This window comes from Microtus ochrogaster, chromosome 7, assembly GCF_000317375.1.
Source record: "Microtus ochrogaster isolate Prairie Vole_2 chromosome 7, MicOch1.0, whole genome shotgun sequence".
NCBI lineage: Eukaryota > Metazoa > Chordata > Mammalia > Rodentia > Cricetidae > Microtus > Microtus ochrogaster.
Window position 1 is genome coordinate 67,490,246 of NC_022014.1, and position 18,524 is coordinate 67,508,769.

Here is an 18,524-nt window from a genome sequence, read left to right on the forward strand (position 1 = left end):
GAAGATTCTGGTAACATCTACTTCTCTGACTATGCCTCCTCTGCAATGATGGTCTAAACTCCCTCATATTGTAGGCCAGAACCAACTTTTCCTTCGTTAAGTGGTTTGGTCAGGTATTTTGTCTAGTAGAGTTAGGAAAGTAATTGATATAGAAACAATGATGAAAGCGGAGTACTCTTTCAATGCACAGGATATCCACAATGATTTGATTTTGGAAAGACTCTTCTGCATCACTATTGCCTCCACCATTTATACAACCATATATTTGTAGATGGTCATTATCTATCTATCTATCTATCTATCTATCTATCTATCTATCTATCTATCTATCATCTATCTATCTATAATCTATCTATACTAGTTTAATGATTTATCAATTTAAAGGTTTGTGAAAGTTAGAAACATCTCATAGAAATTGTGCTTTGCCCTTGGAAGTTTGACTTTTTCCTGCACCAGCCAACTTTCTATAATTCCTTTTCTAGAAGGTGGGCTGAAGCAGTAACACACAGTGCCATGTTAGTCATACAGACTGGGTGGAACCTAACTGTCCTCTAATGAGTAGAATACTACAAGGTTACGTTTTCAGGGTGGGTACATTCATTAAAGGTAGTCTCAACTTTTTATGAGCTCTCTGAGGAGCAACCCTGCCACTTGCGAAGGAGTATCTGTATGTGTTATGATGGGTATTTTATGGTCTGTCTTGCCACATAGATTAGAAATAGCTCTCTTTTTTTTTTCAATTGCTAGGGCTCAGCATAATGTTTAGCATCTAACAGGGATATAAATAAGCTGCATCTGAGTTCATGAAAATAAGAAGAGCCTTAAGGTAAAGAGAAAAAGAATGTGAGATAATAAGGAATTAATTAGAAGTTATTTGTAAGAGTGAATTGAAAGGGTGGTACTATTCTGGTAGAGTGCAAAAGCTCTGACACTCCAGGCTTCTGCTAGGCAAGAGAAAGATCATAGATGACAGTAGGACTGCGGTAATTTTCAGCTTTTAATAGTCTTTATATTTGTTCATTTCATTTTTTTTTTTACCCAAAATGGAAAATCTTCATGGGTGGTGACCATGTGATGTATTCTTTTAACCTTCTAATATAGCAAACAGACACATGTAACCCATTTTAAATTTATAATGATTGAACCTAGAAATGGGTTGACTTACTGGCTTATGATCATGTAGAACAGTTGAAATTTCATACCTTCATTTCTTCAAACTTAAGCAATAATGCAAAATCCTGAACAATTAAAGACATTTCAAAATGCTTATTTCTATTGAATGAATTTATTATGGAGTTGTACGATCTGTGTGAACATGTTTGAGAACGGAAGGCAAAGGATGCTTAGGAGACGATAAGTGGTAGATTTTTCCAGTGTCACAGACCTCATTGTTTTGCAATTTAATCTGCAAAGCTCCCCCAAATGCAATTCCTATTAATATCATGTAAGAAACAGATATCTATCCAAAGTTGTCTGTGGCCAAATGAGATAGATACCTGTCACAATGCTTTTAGTTTCTTGTGTAGTGGGCCTATTAGCTATATCATTAAGCTCTCACATGTTTTTTTCTGTTCCAAAGAGGATTTCAATGCATTGTTTTAAAAATGAAAGGGTCTAGTAGCAGCAGCTCCCCACTCTCTGTGACTTAGGTACAAACCTGCAGAAAGTGCTAGGGTCTTTACGTCGTTCTCGTTGCCAAGGCAACACTATTTTTTTTTTTTTTGTTTCCATTAAAAGATGCAGCTTTTATTTTTGAAGCCCAGTTCACAGGTACAGAAGAAGCATTTACAATATCAAAAAAAAAAGGTAAGAAAGCAGATAGACTTTGAGAAAATATTTTTAAAAAGCACTAAAAACAAATCTTAAAATAGCCTTTCCAAATTTGAAAACTTTCTTCACGAATGCTGCCGAGGTTTCTGTTCCCTTGAAATACATTTAAACTATAAAAACCTGAAAACTTTCATAAATTTTCTGGATAAGACTTTGTTTTCCCTTATCCTGAAGAATTAAAATCATAGACTTCATAAAAGCACTTGAATATGGAATACTTCAAGGTATTTCCCATTTTTAAAAATGCAATTTAATGATTTAATGGAAAGTGAAACCCAAAAGAACAATTGCCAGCCAGCAGAAATACAGAAATATAGCAGAAGACGATTTACACCTAAAAGTAAGCTAATTCAAAAACAGAATCCTGCCTCAAGCCTATAATCCTAGACCTGGTGAATACAGGCATCTTGAGAAGAAAGCAGAAGAGTCCAAAGTCATCCTGGTCTACATACTCATGTGGAACTAGCCTAGGCTGCATGAGCTGCTGACTCAACAACACAACACAACACAGTAGAATATCACTGTAGACCAGAGTCGGAGAGAGATACATGAGTTATAAGTATTGGTTCCACCTGCCAATTCTCTCTTTGAATCTGGCTGATGTGTTTCAGAGCCGTTTTTCTCATTTTAAATTAGACATTAAATACACGATCTTTGCGGCAAGATGTATAACTTTTTGGAGACATGTAAACAATATTCATGGACAGCTCATTAATGAAGATTCACAGCAGAATTATTTGGCAAAAGACAGCATGCATGTCCCTAGACTCCAATGAAGTGATTGCTCATCTTAACTTGAATCCGAGTGTAATAGAGGATTTTTATAATTGCTTCCCTTATTCAATGTCTCTCCTTTCTGTGTTCCATTTATACTGCCTGCTTCCCGATTTCTTCACTGTCACTACCACATGTTCTTAGGACATTAAGTGAGGAGAATGTCTCAGTAATGTTTATTGACCAAATACATCCTCATTATCCTAGTCATTTTCCCTTTCCGAAGACATATGTGGGGTTACTGAGTTAGGGGAAAATGTATGAGTTTATACTATGAGATATAGTTGTTCTTTGAAGGACATCCCTATTATAAAATATTTTAAAATATTGCTAAAATTAGAGATATCTCTCAAACCAAGACTCTTTGAGTTATTATTTTTTATCTAATTGAGAGGGGCTTGCAGTTTTAGAGTTTTAGAATTCCAAAAGGCAGGTACTGGTTCTGAGTTTATATTCATAATATTTTCCATCAAAGAAAATAAAAGATATTTAAATATTACTCTGCTTCCATAAGTAAAAATGAATTTCTTAAAGTATAGGAAAATTCTGAACCTTGAGTTCATATTATTTTGAGATGTTACAGAATCACATATTCTGTTCATGATCAGAATCAAGCTCCTTAAGAACTGAGAGTCAGTTCTTTTGGGGTCTGAGTTGAACTGATATGGGATAACTCATTCATTGCTTGCTTAACACAAAAGTTGAAGGATAGATATGAGATCAAACCGTAACTCTTTAATTAATTTGTTTTATGTTTAATGATAACATACATTTCCAAATCCATAGCTCATGGCACTATGAAGCAAGTTTTTCTACTATCAAATATTTTTCCAAATAAAAACAACTTAAAAATTATCCTTGTACTATAAATATGGTCAAAACCATGGCCCTAGGAGAGAATCAATTGGTGTTTTTCTCTCTGGTCATGTTCTCAATCTGTCTTACAAATATTTATGTTTACATCCATACAGTTGAGTTAGTCTCAACCTTGGTCAGAAAAACCTCTTATTTTGGGTTTATTATGAGTGAAGAAATGGTGTAGGAGGTCATTTTGTACTTGTGTTGCTTTCATTAGTTGAATAAACAAACTGCCTGGCCTTTTGATAGGGAAGAGCTTAGATAGGCATGGGTGGAGAACTGAATTCTGGGAGGAAGAGAGCAGAGAGGGAGAGAGCTGCTATGGAGCTGCCAGATCAGACATGCTGAATCTCTCCCAGTAAGCCACAACCTCGTGGTGATATACAGATTATTAGAAATGGGTTGAATCAAGATGTGAGAGTTAGCCAATAAGAGGCTATAGATAATGGGCCAGGCAGTAATTTAATTAGTACATTTTCTGTGTGGTTATTTCAGGGGTTAAGCTAGTTGGGCAATGGGACGAAAAGCAGGCCTGGACCTCCTACTACAAAGAAACTCATAACTGTTAATAATATTGAGAAGAACTGACTAAATGCTCAGTCAAATCAAGGATATCTTTATCATCCCAGTAAACACACATACCCTAATCCCACACCCCCAAGAAAAACCACAAAAGAGAATAGAACGGATGTAAAATGATCCTAAGGAATGCTGTGGAATGCTGTCCTCCAGACATGAACTGACGTTTGCAAAAATGAATTCATAGCACCTGTGGCTGTTTACACAAAGTGAAGCTGGTTAAAAAAACCTCAGCATGAAGAGGGAGAGACTTCTGATATCCAACTGTTAGCTGAGGAGCTATTGGCAGCTGATAGTTGCTGAGAGAGGGAGAGTCACTTTTCTTTGGGAAGGATGGCCATTGTAGGTCCCCCGTGATGTGGTAGATGACTCCAGCCCAATTGCATCTGGACAGCACTTAGCGGAATCAGGGATACCTCAAAATAATAGATGGGATGAAGTTGAGAAAGGGATGAGTTTAGAAAGCAGGCAAGTTGAAGGAAAGAAGTGAGGGGAGCACATATGATCAAGATACATATATGGCGTTTTCGAATAATTTTTTAAAATAAAGTATCGAATTCAAAGAGTCTTTGATGGAGAAGAGAGGGTTTTTTTTTCTTTCCTTTCTTACAAATATCTTCTGTTTGAAAATGGATGCTTAGATCTGGTTAGGTTTTATTAACTCTAGAAGAAAACGAACTGTGTCATTGTGCTGTAATAATATCTCAAAACATTGGTTTGTTTGAAGATGAAAATCAAAAGCATGTTAGCATCCATGCTGTAGACTATGAGAAAAACTTGGCTGATTCAAGGCAGCTTACCCAACTTTGAACTTCTCAATTGTGTGAGTAAGAAAGCCAATCAGCACAGAACTTATTTTCAGGATAAATAAGGAAAGAGGGGGAAAAAGTTCTAAAGCATTTGGCCTTTCATCTATGAATAACATCTGTATTATATGGTATAACAAACATTTTCCAGATAATTTCTTTAAGCATTCTCAGTAACAACCAGTGCTAGCAGACAGCTCCTACACAGCACTGTTGAACATAAGACTTTGAAGGAGGCTGGAGTTCAAAAGACTAAAGAGCACATTCTGTCAAAATCTATGAAGAATGTTCATGATCCGACTATTACTGTGAAAACAGTTCTTGGCCCAAAATTGTTGTTTTTGTTCTTTAGTATGACTCTCTAGAAATTAAATTCATTAGAGCAGTTTTGTTGATATTTTCACTAACTAACCCATTAAGCACATCATCGTTTTAAGGCAGTCAACTCTTTAGTGAAAATTAATATTGGTTTTCTTGTTAAAAGTCAATTAACTTTCTACTGAGATTTGGACCTTGGTGTAATTGAGTAAGATCCATCAGTCTTTCCATTTCATGGACTCACTTTACCATCATATCTGAGGCATGCATGTCTGATAGGATATTAGGCAATGCATTCAGGGATTAGTGTTTTTTATAAATTAAAATAGATACTAAAACACTTTACTCTAAATTGGCCTAAATCATGAGCTGGTTACCAGCGGTGATTATAACGTTATGAATGACCCTGGAATAAATAGGATTTTGCCTAATATACTTGAATAAATTGCTGTTTTCCATGGAACACTCTTATTTTAAGTTTTACTCCATACAGTAGTGATCAAAACTCCAAAAGCAATAGTTTGAATTAGTAAGTATGCTATAATGAAATACACAACATACTAAGTTATATAGTTTTTGATGATGAGCAATGTATAAACCAATATAGACATCACTTCAGAGTTATTCATAAACTAATTCAGATGAATGGGTGAACTCTCAATCTGGAAAGAATTGTTACAGCATGAGAGTTGGAAGAATTTACAATGGAGCAATGGCCATACATGTGCACTGACTAGAAATGTCATGTCTCCTATTAGCTTCTAATTAAAGAAGTGTCTTGTCACTGCCAAGCAGGTGTTAAGAATTGAAGATCTTAGTCCAATGCTCGACTGTGGATCTCTGCCTCTGCCTTCATCAGTTTCTGAATGAAGGTTCTATGGTGATTTTTAAGATAGTCATCAATCTAACTACAGGATAAGGCCAGTTTGGGCACCCTCTCCACTATTACTTAGGGTCTTAGCTGGGGTCATCCTTGTGGATTCCTGGGAATTTCTCTAGTGCCAACGTTCTTGCTAGCCTCACAATGGCTTCCTCATCAAGAAAGCTCCCAAAGTTCCGTTGAATAGTGGGAGGAGTGAGAATAAGAGCAAAGAGGTTAAGACCTTGATGGGACTACCCACTGAAACAGCTTACCTGAGTTAATGGGAGCCCGCCAACTCTGGCCTGACAGGGAAGGAACCAACAGAGGACCAAACTAGGCCCTGTGAATGTGGGTGACAGTTGAAAGACTGGGGAAGACTGTGGAATTAGTGGCAGCGAAACCAGGATTTATTTGACTGTTTTTACTGGCTTTCTGAAACCCATTCTTTTTGGAGGGATACCTTGCTTAGCCTAAATATAGTAAGGAGGACCTTGATTCTGCCTCAAAATAATCACAAGACTTTGCTGACTCCCCATGGGAAGCCTTGTCCTCTCTGAGAAGTGGATGGGAGTAGGTTGGAGGAGAGGTAGAGGCAACAGGAGGAAAAGAGTAAGAACTGGGATTGGTATGTAAAAATGAAAAATATTTAAAAAATTAAAATTAAAAAAATGAAGAATCCAAACTGAAAATCTTTATTAAAACAGCAGCGTTAAGACTTGGTGGCAGGGTTTTCAGAAACACCATTAGACTTCCATGCCTGACATATGACTTCAGTTTGATTAAATGATCTATTTAGGTGACATATATTAGTGTTATTTACCTCTTTAATAACCTATATTTATATGTAGAGTTAATTCTTTAACCAGAGCATTTAAAATTTATTTTAAGTATTTTGTAATAACATGGGTTCAATGTGGGTTTTGTGCAAAGATGAGCCAGGCATTCATCTGGTGCAACATCCTTTTCTTTCTTTTAAAAATTTTATAATCTTAATCTATTGCTTATTTTCCTCCATGTTCTGGGTTTTCTTCCCATCTTCATCTCATACCTGGTTTTCTTTATTCCCCTCAAATCTCTGTGCTTCCCAGTGTTCTTTTGATATCTATTCTGCTATCATTTCTTCATATTCTTCCTTCTTTTTATTGCTCTGTCAATCATTTCCATCTTTCTGTTTCATAATCATCTCACATGTTCTGCATAGAAACTTTCCATTCTGGTTGTCTTTTGTTTGTGTTTTCTCATTGCTGAATGAGTTTCATCATAATATCAAATAGAATAAAGCATTTAGAAGTATAAATATATTATTTGAAGTCTGTGAATACTATATATAATTTGAAGTATATGTTATTGAAATATAACTACTTATTTCTATTAAAACATGAGAATAGACATAATAAGCTAGAAACTAAAGAAATTGTTTACTTGTGTGTGTAGTTGGGTACTGAGGAAAAGGAGAAGGCAAAGAGTGGGTGATCACTGGACTGTTAGAATATGTTGCTTAACAGATATTTACTGACTCTATGTGTTTGGAAGGACTCAAATTAACCCATTAATTTTCAAAATTAAGTCCCTGGGGTGGTCACTTTTGTGTTACTGAAAGCAAACACCTGGCAATAACAATTTGAGGGAGGAAGGGCATGTTTTATCTTGGCCCAACGTTTTGAGGTTTAGCCCTTCATGGAGGTCACAGAAGTGAGAGTAAGTTCACAAAGTCACAGGCTTGTTCTGGTTTCCCTTTATCTTGTTTGAGCTCCTTCTCCATGAGATGGTGCTGTCCTCCTCATTCATGACGGTTGTCTCTCCTTAGATAATCCCTACTGGAAGGCACTGGCTAACTTCCCATATGGTTTTAAACTTGGTCAGATCTACAATGAATATCAACTATCACAGACAAAATGTTACATAATAGATCTCGTGAATGCTTTCGCTGTCTGAAATTTTCGATTTTTTTGAATATGTTCCTCCATCAAAGTCTTTTTTTTTAATACAAAAAAGGAAAAAAAACTTGTGTATTTTCATCCATAATACTGTTAATTCTTTTGGTCTAAGAAATTACTTTTTAATCATTTATTTAACATTTTCTTGTCATCATTTACTGGTAATTTGACAGGCATAGGTATAGTTTCTCTCTCTCTCTCTCTCTCTCTCTCTCTCTCTCTCTCTCTCTCTGTGTCTTTCCTTCCTTATTTTCTTTTGTCTTTCCTTTCTTCCATCTTTCTGTCCTTCCTTCCTTCCTTTCTTCCTTCCTTCCTTTTGTTCTTTCTTTCTTTGGGGGAGGTATGAAGGACATCTTGTATATTCTATATCCTGGTTGGGTTTATTTAGTTATATTTAAAATATGTAAGGGCTTTATGATACATTGCTGCACTATTAAGAATCAGAGCACAGTTAAGCTGGGTGTGGTGGCACATACTTTTGAACTCAGCACTTGGGAGGCAGAGGAAGGCTGAGCTCTGTGAGTTTAAGGCTGACCTGGTCTACAAAGTGAGTTCCAGGACAACCAAGGCTGCTGCAAGAGAATCAGAATGCTATGTAAACACACAAACAGGAGGGTCTTATTTCTTCTCACTTATGCATTTCTCATCCAACTTCCCATTCTCTCACAAGCTTAACCTACTCCAACAGGAAAACAATAGCTTCAGTTTGTCGTTTGTCTGGGCTGGTATTTAATTTTACAGAAATAAGGAAATATATCAGCACCTTCATAACTCCTCTTTTTTTTTATATGAAAAGCACATGGAATAGATACTCCTTGTGCCTTTCTTTCTATCTTCTAAGTATATGCTGAAAAATGTGTATCTCCCATTCTCATTATTTACAAGCTGCACAGTTCTTGTTGTGTGGATATCATACACAGGTTTTACTACAGGCATTTTGGCTGTTTCTGTACATTTTGATATCTGGGAATGGTGAAATAAATGTGCTTCTATTTACACAGTTTTGATGTTGCAGTATAGCTTTAGGATTATTTTTTAGTAGTGAAACTGCAGGATCAAATTATTAAGATGTGAATAAATTTATTGGACACTGTCATGTTTCCCACTAAAAGGATTGTGTGGTTCAGATCATCACAAAGAATTTCATTGCTCGTCACAGCTTTGCATTCAGAATGCATTGCCATAGTCTTTTAAAATTGTTGATGGGTGTTATGGGTAAGAAATGATTTTTCTCTGTTATTCTAATTTGTATTTTCCTAAATATGAAGGATTATGAATGTATTGTTCTATGTTTAAAGACTACAGCTATGTTTATTTCAAATGTAGATGGTTTGTTGATCTCTTTCTCCTTTTATACGTTCTTCGCCCCATTTTTCTCAGTACCCTGACAACAATCCTGTGGCTTATAGATAATACAAGATTCAATATTCCTGGATTTCTCTGATGCAATAAAAGTCAGGTAACACAACTAAATCTGTTTATATCCTCTATACTGGTTAAGTTTGTATTGCCTATTCTTATAACTATCTCCTATTAGAATTATAGGTCACTATTCTTTATATTATTGATTAAATTCTGGTTTTAGACAATTTTGGTCTAACTCCCCACTTTTGTCCCCACTTTCCTAACACCTGAACTCCTCCTTCCGAAATCTCCTTCATAGTCTCACATTCATAATATTTTGATTTGCAAATCACTGGGATTAACCAGGAATTTCCTTGTGACCTTGAGCTTAGAATGTCTGCTAGTCTGCTGAGCTCATTAGCAGGTGTACAACTGAAAACAGGGGTTTTCCCTTATTTTTAACTTGTTCAACTTCTCAAATATTCAACATCTATGAAAACAAGCCAAATAAAGAGAAATAGATTGCAATTTGTCACCCTTCTAGAACACAAAGAAGCTTTATCGCATTGCCCTGGAGTAGGATCCTGTTGCAAATCATGGGGTAATAGAAGGTTTCAGGTGATGATAACAGTGCATGTCACCTTCCATATCAATGAGATTTTCCTTAAACTAATGCAGCCACCCTGTTTTCTGCCTCATGGGCAGAAGGCATTGTATATTGTATTATATACATCAGCCAGCCACCAACATGCTCAACCTGCTTCTCCTAGAGCAGTACTGTCTAGATAATTGGAAATATTACAAACAATACAATAGATTTGGTGCATTATCCAAAGTGTACCCTACCCACACATACTTTTGGAATGTAGGTAATAGAGATGAGTTACAAATATTTTAACATTTTATATTTTAATAAATTTACATAGCCAGATGCAGTTAGTAGCTCACCCTGGATAAAACCTCTTCAGAGCAAACTTAGTAGATTTATCGGCTCAGTTCCTTAATGTGTGTAGTAAAGTCAGGAGACAGTCCTTTTCTTGCAGGACAGTCAGTCAGATGCCTTCCTTTTGCAGGCTTCATATATTCTGACAATCAAACTCTTTTAAACACAAAAAAATATGAAATTGTTCAATTGTAGGTGCTTTAGTTAGGTGATGGCAAATCACAATTAAAGCATAACTTTGGCATTTTACCCTTTTATTTTTACTTTCCTTATTCTTTAAGGCATAATTATGCCTAGGGACTCTGCCTGTATCCCTAGGAATTTGGCTTAAGAACTTCTGTTTTGGCTTTAACTTTTGATATGGTTTTAATTGGAAGGCAAGCAGTTATCATCTCTCTGTAGCCCAGCTATATCCAAATCCATTCAGGCAGGTTACAGTGAAGCAGCATTTTCTCCTTGTGTTGGCTAGATTTATATCAACTTGATATAATCTAGAATCAGCTTAGAAGAGGGGACCTCAGTTGAGAAAGTGTTCACAGACTGCCTTGTGGACAAACGTGTAGTGCATTTCCGGATTGATGGTTGATGTGGAGATCTCTGCTCACTATAGGTGATATTACCCTGAGATGCTAATCCTGAGTGAAACCAACCAACCAACCAAACAAACAAACCCAGGCAGAGTGACAGAGTGAACTATGAAGAGTAAGCTAGGAAGCAGCACTCCTCTCTGGTCTCAGCATCTCAGCAGCAGTTCCTGCTTCCAGAATGTCCTCCTCGATTTTATGCCATGGCTCCCCTCAATGATGACTGCTCTGTTGACTTACAAGTTATAAAGTGAAATAAACCCTTTTCCTCAAGGTGGTTTTGCTCATAGTGTTTCATCACAGCAATGGAAACTAACTAAGACACTCCACCTGGTAGGAAATACTTAGTCAATGTCTGTTTAGGTCAGGCAGGGATAATTTTTCTGTCTTTCCTGGTATCTACAAATCTGAGTAGATTCACATGAATTATAGAAGTTTACATTTGCAATTTAATTGATACATGTTTCCTTACCCACATTAGGTGGTTGAGATCATTTACTATAGCCTGAAAACATATTGGGATAGATTTTTTTATTCATTATGTAGTGCTAGCTTGTGCTTTCCCATATTTACACACATCAGAGGTCAAGAGAGTCCAGTACCTGACATTATATTTGTAGCAAATCTCCCAAACCTTCAGCTATAATGGGCTCAATAAACAAGTCCTTGATCTTAGCTATTCTGACAGGTGTAAGATGAAAACTCAGAGTGATTTTGATTTGCGTTTACCCAATGGCAAAAGAGATTGAACATTTTTTAAGTGTTTCGCATCCATTTGAGATTTTTTAAGTGTTTCGCATCCATTTGAGAAATCTCTGTTTAGATCTGTACTCCCAGTTTTTAATTAGATTGTTTGGTTTGTTCATGTGTAGTTCAAAAACACAAGTGACAGCTCATGCTGCAGAGGATGTGGAGCAAGGGAAATATTCCTCCATTGCTGGAAGGAGTGAAAATTTCTACAATCATTGTGGAAATCATATGGCCATTTCTCAGTAAACTGGAATCAATCTATCATAAGACTCAACTATACCACTCTTGGGAATAAACCCAAAAGATGCTTAATCATAACATAAAAACATTTGCTCAAGTATGTTGATAGCAGCTTTATTGTAATAGCTAGAACATGAAAACAACCTAGATGTCCCTCAACCTAGGAATGGATAAAAGAAACGTGGTACATTTACACAATGGATTATTACTCAGCGGTTAAAAACCATGACACTATGAAGTTTGAAGGCAAATGGATGAAATTAGTAAAAACCATTTTGGGTGAGGTAACCCAGCCAGAAAGACAAGCATGCAATGCACTAACTCTTACGAGGGTATTAACGGTATAGTAAAGCATAACTATACTACAATCCACAGCTCCAGAGAAACTAGATAACAATGAGGGTTCAAGGCATGAATGCCCAGATCTCCCTGGGAAGGGAAAAGAGATTTCATGAGTGGACTGTGGGCAAGTTGGGATGGGAACACTAGAGATCAGGTTGGGATGTGGGGGTTGAAGGAGCAAGTATTGAAAGAGACTAATGGAAAGTGGGGGTGGGCATTTCAGGGTCAGGTAAAAACCTGACACAAGTGAAACTCCCAGGAATCTACAAGGATGACTCCAGCTAAGACTCCTAGCAATAGTGACCAGGCAAGACTTCAAGTGGAGGGAGTGGGAAACCAACCCACATAACCTTTGACCTACAGTCTGTCCTGCTTACAGGATGTGCTGGAGTAAGGGTGCCCTAGAGATTGAGACAGTGACCAACCAAAGCCCATGCCAGGAGAATAAGTCCACACTTGATACTGGCTGGAGCACCAGAGCCCACAGGCTGTGGTGTGGGAGGTCCTTCTGTCTATGTGTTGTTTTTATTGGTTAATGAATAAAGAACTGCTTTGAGCCTATGGCAAGGAAGAACAGAACTAGGCTGGGAAATCTAGACTGTATGCTGGGAAAAAGAAGGGTGGAGTCAGAGAGAAGCCATGGACCTGCAGCCAAAGTTAGGTATGCTGAAACTTTGCCAGTAAGCCACTGTTATGTGGCAATATACAGATTAATAGAAATGAGTTAAATTAATATGAGTTAACCAATAAGAATCCAAAGCTAATGGGCCTAGCAGTGATTTATTTAATACAGTTTCTGTGTGATTATTTCAGATCTGAGCAGCTGGGAATGAACAAGTGGCTTGCTCCTTCCAACAAGGAGAATAACTGGGGTTGAATAACACAGAGACTGAGGATAGAACTAAACATGACTGGAGGAAAAAAAATTCAATAAAATAATGCCTAATGATATTGATGTCTAGCACAGTTGTCATCAGAGAGGCTTTATCCAGCAACTGATTGAAATGAATGCAGACCCACAGCTAAACGTTAGGCAGAACTCAGGGAGCCTTGTGGAAGAGGAGAGGAGTCAGAGGGGTCAAGGACATCATACGAAAACTTATGGAATTAACTAACCTGGGCTCATAGGGGCCCACAGTGACTGAACAGTCTCATGTCATAGCTTACTTAGGATGAGTACACCACATACTATATGTCTTTTTTAGGTAGCCATTTTTATACTAGCTAAAGCATTGTGTAATTGAAGTAAAGTAGAGACTCTCACTGACTGAGACATAAATTAAGATCTACTGTTTCATATATAAACAAAGCTCATGGAAGCTGGGTATTCTTGGACAAAGGGATGAATACTATAAGGACCCCATCTTCATTTTTCATTTCTATTTTCTCTCCTTAACACCTTCATTCGTTTAAATCAGTTTTCTCAACAAGGCTGTCAGTTCACACAGATTCATGTTTCTCAACCCTGTTGCTATAGAGAAAACATCCTTTGAATATTGGAAATTCCTTACCAAGTGCTCTTCCTGACCAGTGTTGACCCTCATCCCACACAAATTTTCTCTGATTCCTGAGAGTGCAGCTCTACCTGAAGCTATTCATTTTTTGTGGGAAAATGAATGTCATGTTATTTAAAATGTACTTAGAGGACTAATTCTAAAGAGGCATTTCCACTGCAACCACATATTGGAACTTCCATGGAATTGCTCACCCTTCTTCTTCTTCAAAATCTAACAAAAGGAATAGATTTGAGATATAATCCTCTTTGAGTCACTCATCCACTTAAAACATTCCTCCTGGGGGTTTCCCAGAAGTCTTGATGAGATATTTTTAAAATACTTGTTCGAAGTTAAATAAGTTTATAGAAATGCCTTTAATTTAAATTTGGATTTATAGAGTTACTGACTTTATTCTGAGAGAGCAGCGTAAAAATGAAGTGCGTGACTTCAGTCCTTCTTTACTCCTTGTCCATTGGTGAGCTTGTCTTCCAATTTACAGTTGTCTTAACCAGTTTTCTGTTGCTGTGAAGAGATGCCATGACCATGACAACTCTTAGAAAAGAAAGCATTTAACTGGGGCTTGATTACATTTCAGAGATTTAGTTTATTAGTTTATGAGAATGCAAGAAACATGTAGACACACAGGCAGACATGGTGCTGGAGAGGTAGTTGAGAGATCTACATCTGGATAGGTAGGCAGCAGGAAGAGGAAAAACCACTGGGCCTGGCTTGGACTTCTAAAACCCTAACCACGCCTCTAGTTACACACTTCCTCTAACAAAGCCATATCTACTCCACAAGGCCACACCCTCTAATCCTTTCAATAGAGCCACTCCTTATGAGCCTATGCAGGCCACTTTCATTTAAAGCGCCACAACAGTATTCTCTCTCATTCCTCATACATACTTGCCTTTGAATGCCTTGATTTCACTTTATTTGATATGTAGAGTATTATATACACTATAGTTCTATTCTTTTCAGCTAGCAGGAGCTGCTTCTGCTATTACACTTAGAAACTAAGTTTCCCCACAGCCTGGCTTCAACACTCAGAGATTCTTTGTAATCACCCTTACTCCTTCTTACTTCATGAGCTGTTCTCTTTCCCTATGGGCTCATATCTATGATTATTAAACATGTTTTAGAACCCACTTTACTAGAGTGTTCTCTTTTCTCCCTGACAGTACAATTACTACAATCAATTTAGATTTCTGTCCACATCAAGCCACTGACTATGCAAATCACTGGGTCCTACATAATACCACATACACTGTTTAAATCTATTATGGCAGTGTCTGCCCCCTCTGAAGAACACTCCCCTGTTGAATCTGTTTTCCCTTTTGTTTATTGGATTCCTGAGATTTCACTCTTCTTTGATTTTCTTCTCACCCCACTGTCTACTTCTTTGCAATCTCTTTTGTCAGTACTGACTCTGTCTTCCAAATGTACTGGCACTGAAGAGGCAATGTTAGAGTCTCTTTTCATTCCTGTTCTCTGTTCTATGGAATATCTTTATTCTTATGCTTCAGATCAGAGCAAGTGCTTACTTATACATTGTTGAATTCCACATTTACATATAAGTTCCATATGTAACTATTTTATAGCGCTACACAGACCACTTTAAAGCTATTGCTTCCCTCTGAATAGCTGGGGAGGCACAACATGATTCTTGATTCAGTTCTGAATTGATAAGTACTTAGCTTAAAGCTATTATTGTATCCACTACTTTACTGTTTCTTGAAACATAGTAGACTCAAATTCCTATCTTTTAACAGTTCAAAATATAAAATGCATGACTATTCATTATATTAACTCTTAAGCCATAGAATAACAGAACTTAAGAATCTGTCAAACAGTAACTGTGCCCATTGAGTTGGATGGTCTCTTTTCCTAATCATTTCTGTCTCTGGGAACCTCTGTTCTCTTAGCTTTTATATGATCAACCTTGCTGTTGTCTATACATTTGTAGATATCAAGTGCAGAGGTCTGTGCAGGGTAAACAAGTGTTCCACCTTAACTTATGAAACAGTGTTTGCACATGAATGAGATCACCTGCTATTTGTGTTTCTGTGCTTGATGTCATTTACTTAATCTCCTCCAGCCCCATCTATGTTTTTATAAATAACAGAATTTCATGCTTTTTTTGGTTGTTTAGTATTTCTTGTATCTGGATCACACTGTCTTTATCCCATTTGCCTGACAGTGAACATTTATTTAGGTTGACTTCTTTTTCTGGCTATTATAATAATAAGCATGTCCAATTACCACATCCAAGACCAAAGCTCCCACTTGTTTCCAACTCTTCTTGATTACTAAATGCTATTGTTAATTACTTAGTTTGTTTTTCATAACAACCATTTCCCACTTAACACTTTAAGCTCCTCTTCATTTCTCTTCTTTCTTCTGTACTAATACATGAGTCACCTGGCTAAGACCTGAACTAATATTTGAGCCACGTGACTGATCTCTTTGCTTTTACTGCTAATCCCTTGAAAACAGTCTTGAATCAAAAGTCATATTGATCTTCGAAAACTGAAAGTTCAAGCTTCTGCCTGGCTTCAAATTTTCTAACAGTGTCCTAGTGAATATGAATAAAGCCCATCTACTATCCCCACCCCTTAGGCTAGATGGTAAGGCTTCTCCTACCTCTCTGACCTCACCCTTGTCCCCTGAGTCCTCATGTGACTCTGCACTATGTGGGCTTTCTTCTCTCTCTAATGGGACAACTTACTTCTTTCTCAGAAACAAGTTCCTTACAAATGTTCTTTCTTCATCTGGAACAATTACCACTTGGGTTTTGTTTTTGTTTGTCTGTTTTGTTTTCTGTTTGTCTCAGTATTTATTCTCCTCATTGAGGTATCTGTTAGGATGTTATAGTTTCAGAAGGTTTACTTGTTTATCTCTTTCAAATTCAATATCAACACTCAAGCTCTTCCCTTGCAAAATTTTTTTTGTTCAATGTGTCATAAAGTGGTTCTCCTTCTGCTTTGGTCTAACCAAGTGAGTCATGTAGAGACAGTGCTCTTGTTTACTGCCTAACTTAAATTCCCTCTTACTGGGAACAGCCTTCATCTGTTTAACTCAGAATACTATTTACACATTAAGTTTTACTATTATTGGGTTGTAATTACATAGACAAGTTTGACATTTTGTTCTATTCTCCTCTATTTATTTTTAGGTCTTCTTTGTACAAATTCTTCATCCAAATTAAATCATATCAGCTAGTCAAATGCTATCTTATATGTTTATGTACTTACTTGGGAGTAATTGACTTTTTCGGTTAGAACTTTTGTTCCAATGTAACAGGAATCAATTTTGGCTTAGGTAGTTTTGTAGATTAGAATGCTTTTTGTTTTAACTTCCTTTGTTGAGGGATACTTTAAATAGAATAGTATTCTCATTCCTGATGTTTAGGAATACAAGTTATAATAAATATACACATCTATGTGTAGACACCACAGTTAACCATAGCCATAATGTATTGGAGTCTAATCTCTCCAGATTGTTATAGCAAAATCAAATTTTGCTAGATTTGTAATACAATATTTACAATTTTTTAATGTATTGCAAATGAAACCTCAATTCAAAATTTCACTTTCTAATTTTCTATTGCTACTCAAAATTTAGTTAATTTTTCTATAATTATCTTGTACAGTGCAACCTTGATATATTTTTGGCAGTTCCAATAGCTTTTCATTGGACTTTTCCCATATTTTACTAAGACAATAATTGTCTGAAACAATTTATCTGTCATGTTTTCTAATGTTTTATTATGCTTCTTATTCCTGCCCTACTGTATTGGCAAAATCTGCAGTGTGATTTTGAATAGTAAGTCTGACATTCTAAGTTCTAAATCTTGTAAAGAAGAAATGTTCATTCGTAGTAGTATGAGCGGCGGGGCTGCGTCCCCAGCACCCTGGCCGCCTCACTAGCTTATGCCCTGAAATAACAACACACAAACTATATTCTTTTAAACACTGCTTGGCCCATTTCTATCTAGCCTCTTCTAGGCTAATTCTCACATATTAATTTAGCCCATTTCTAATCATCTGTGTAGCACAGCTAGGTGCGCTTACCAGGAAGATTCTAGCCTACGTCCATCCTGGGTCAGAGCTTCATCACATGTGTCTCAGAGAGCAGAGCTATCGCATCTGCCCAGGAGAGGGGAGCATGGTGTCTCTCTGAGCTCACTTCCTCTTCCTCCCAGCATTCTGTTCTGTTTACTCCTCCCACCTATGTTTTAACCTATGAGGCCAAGCAGTTTCTTTTTTTTTTTTAAATTTATTTATTTATTAAGGATTTCTGCCTCCTCCCCGCCACCGCCTCCCATTTCCCTCCCCCTCCCCCGATCAAGTTTTTTTTATTACTTAACCAATGACCTTCCTCCATCATTCATTGTTCACCATTGAGTGTGATGATGCCTGTAAGATTTTTCTATACAAATTTTAACACCTAAAAGGAATTCTCTTCTGTGCTTAGTTTGCAAAGATGTTTCTTATTGAGGAGATGCTGCATTTGTGGAGTGTATTTTTCATTAATTACTAATATAATCTTATTTCCCCCTCATATTCTCTGTCATTCTATTTCCCTTTCATCAGTCATACAATGCTATTTAATGATTTCCAAAAATTGATCCAGGTTTTTATACATATTAAACTAAATATGGTCATGATTTTTCTCATTCACTTTGTTGTTTAATACAACTTCTTATAAACTTTTTCATCAATACCCATGGTCTAGTAGCTTCTGCTTTGGTTCTAATATGTATTTTTTATATCAGTATTGTACAAGTGGCACTGTATTCTTTTTGACATTTGCCCGAATTTGTCAAAGAAAACTTCTAGGCCTGGGTTTTTTTCTCTCT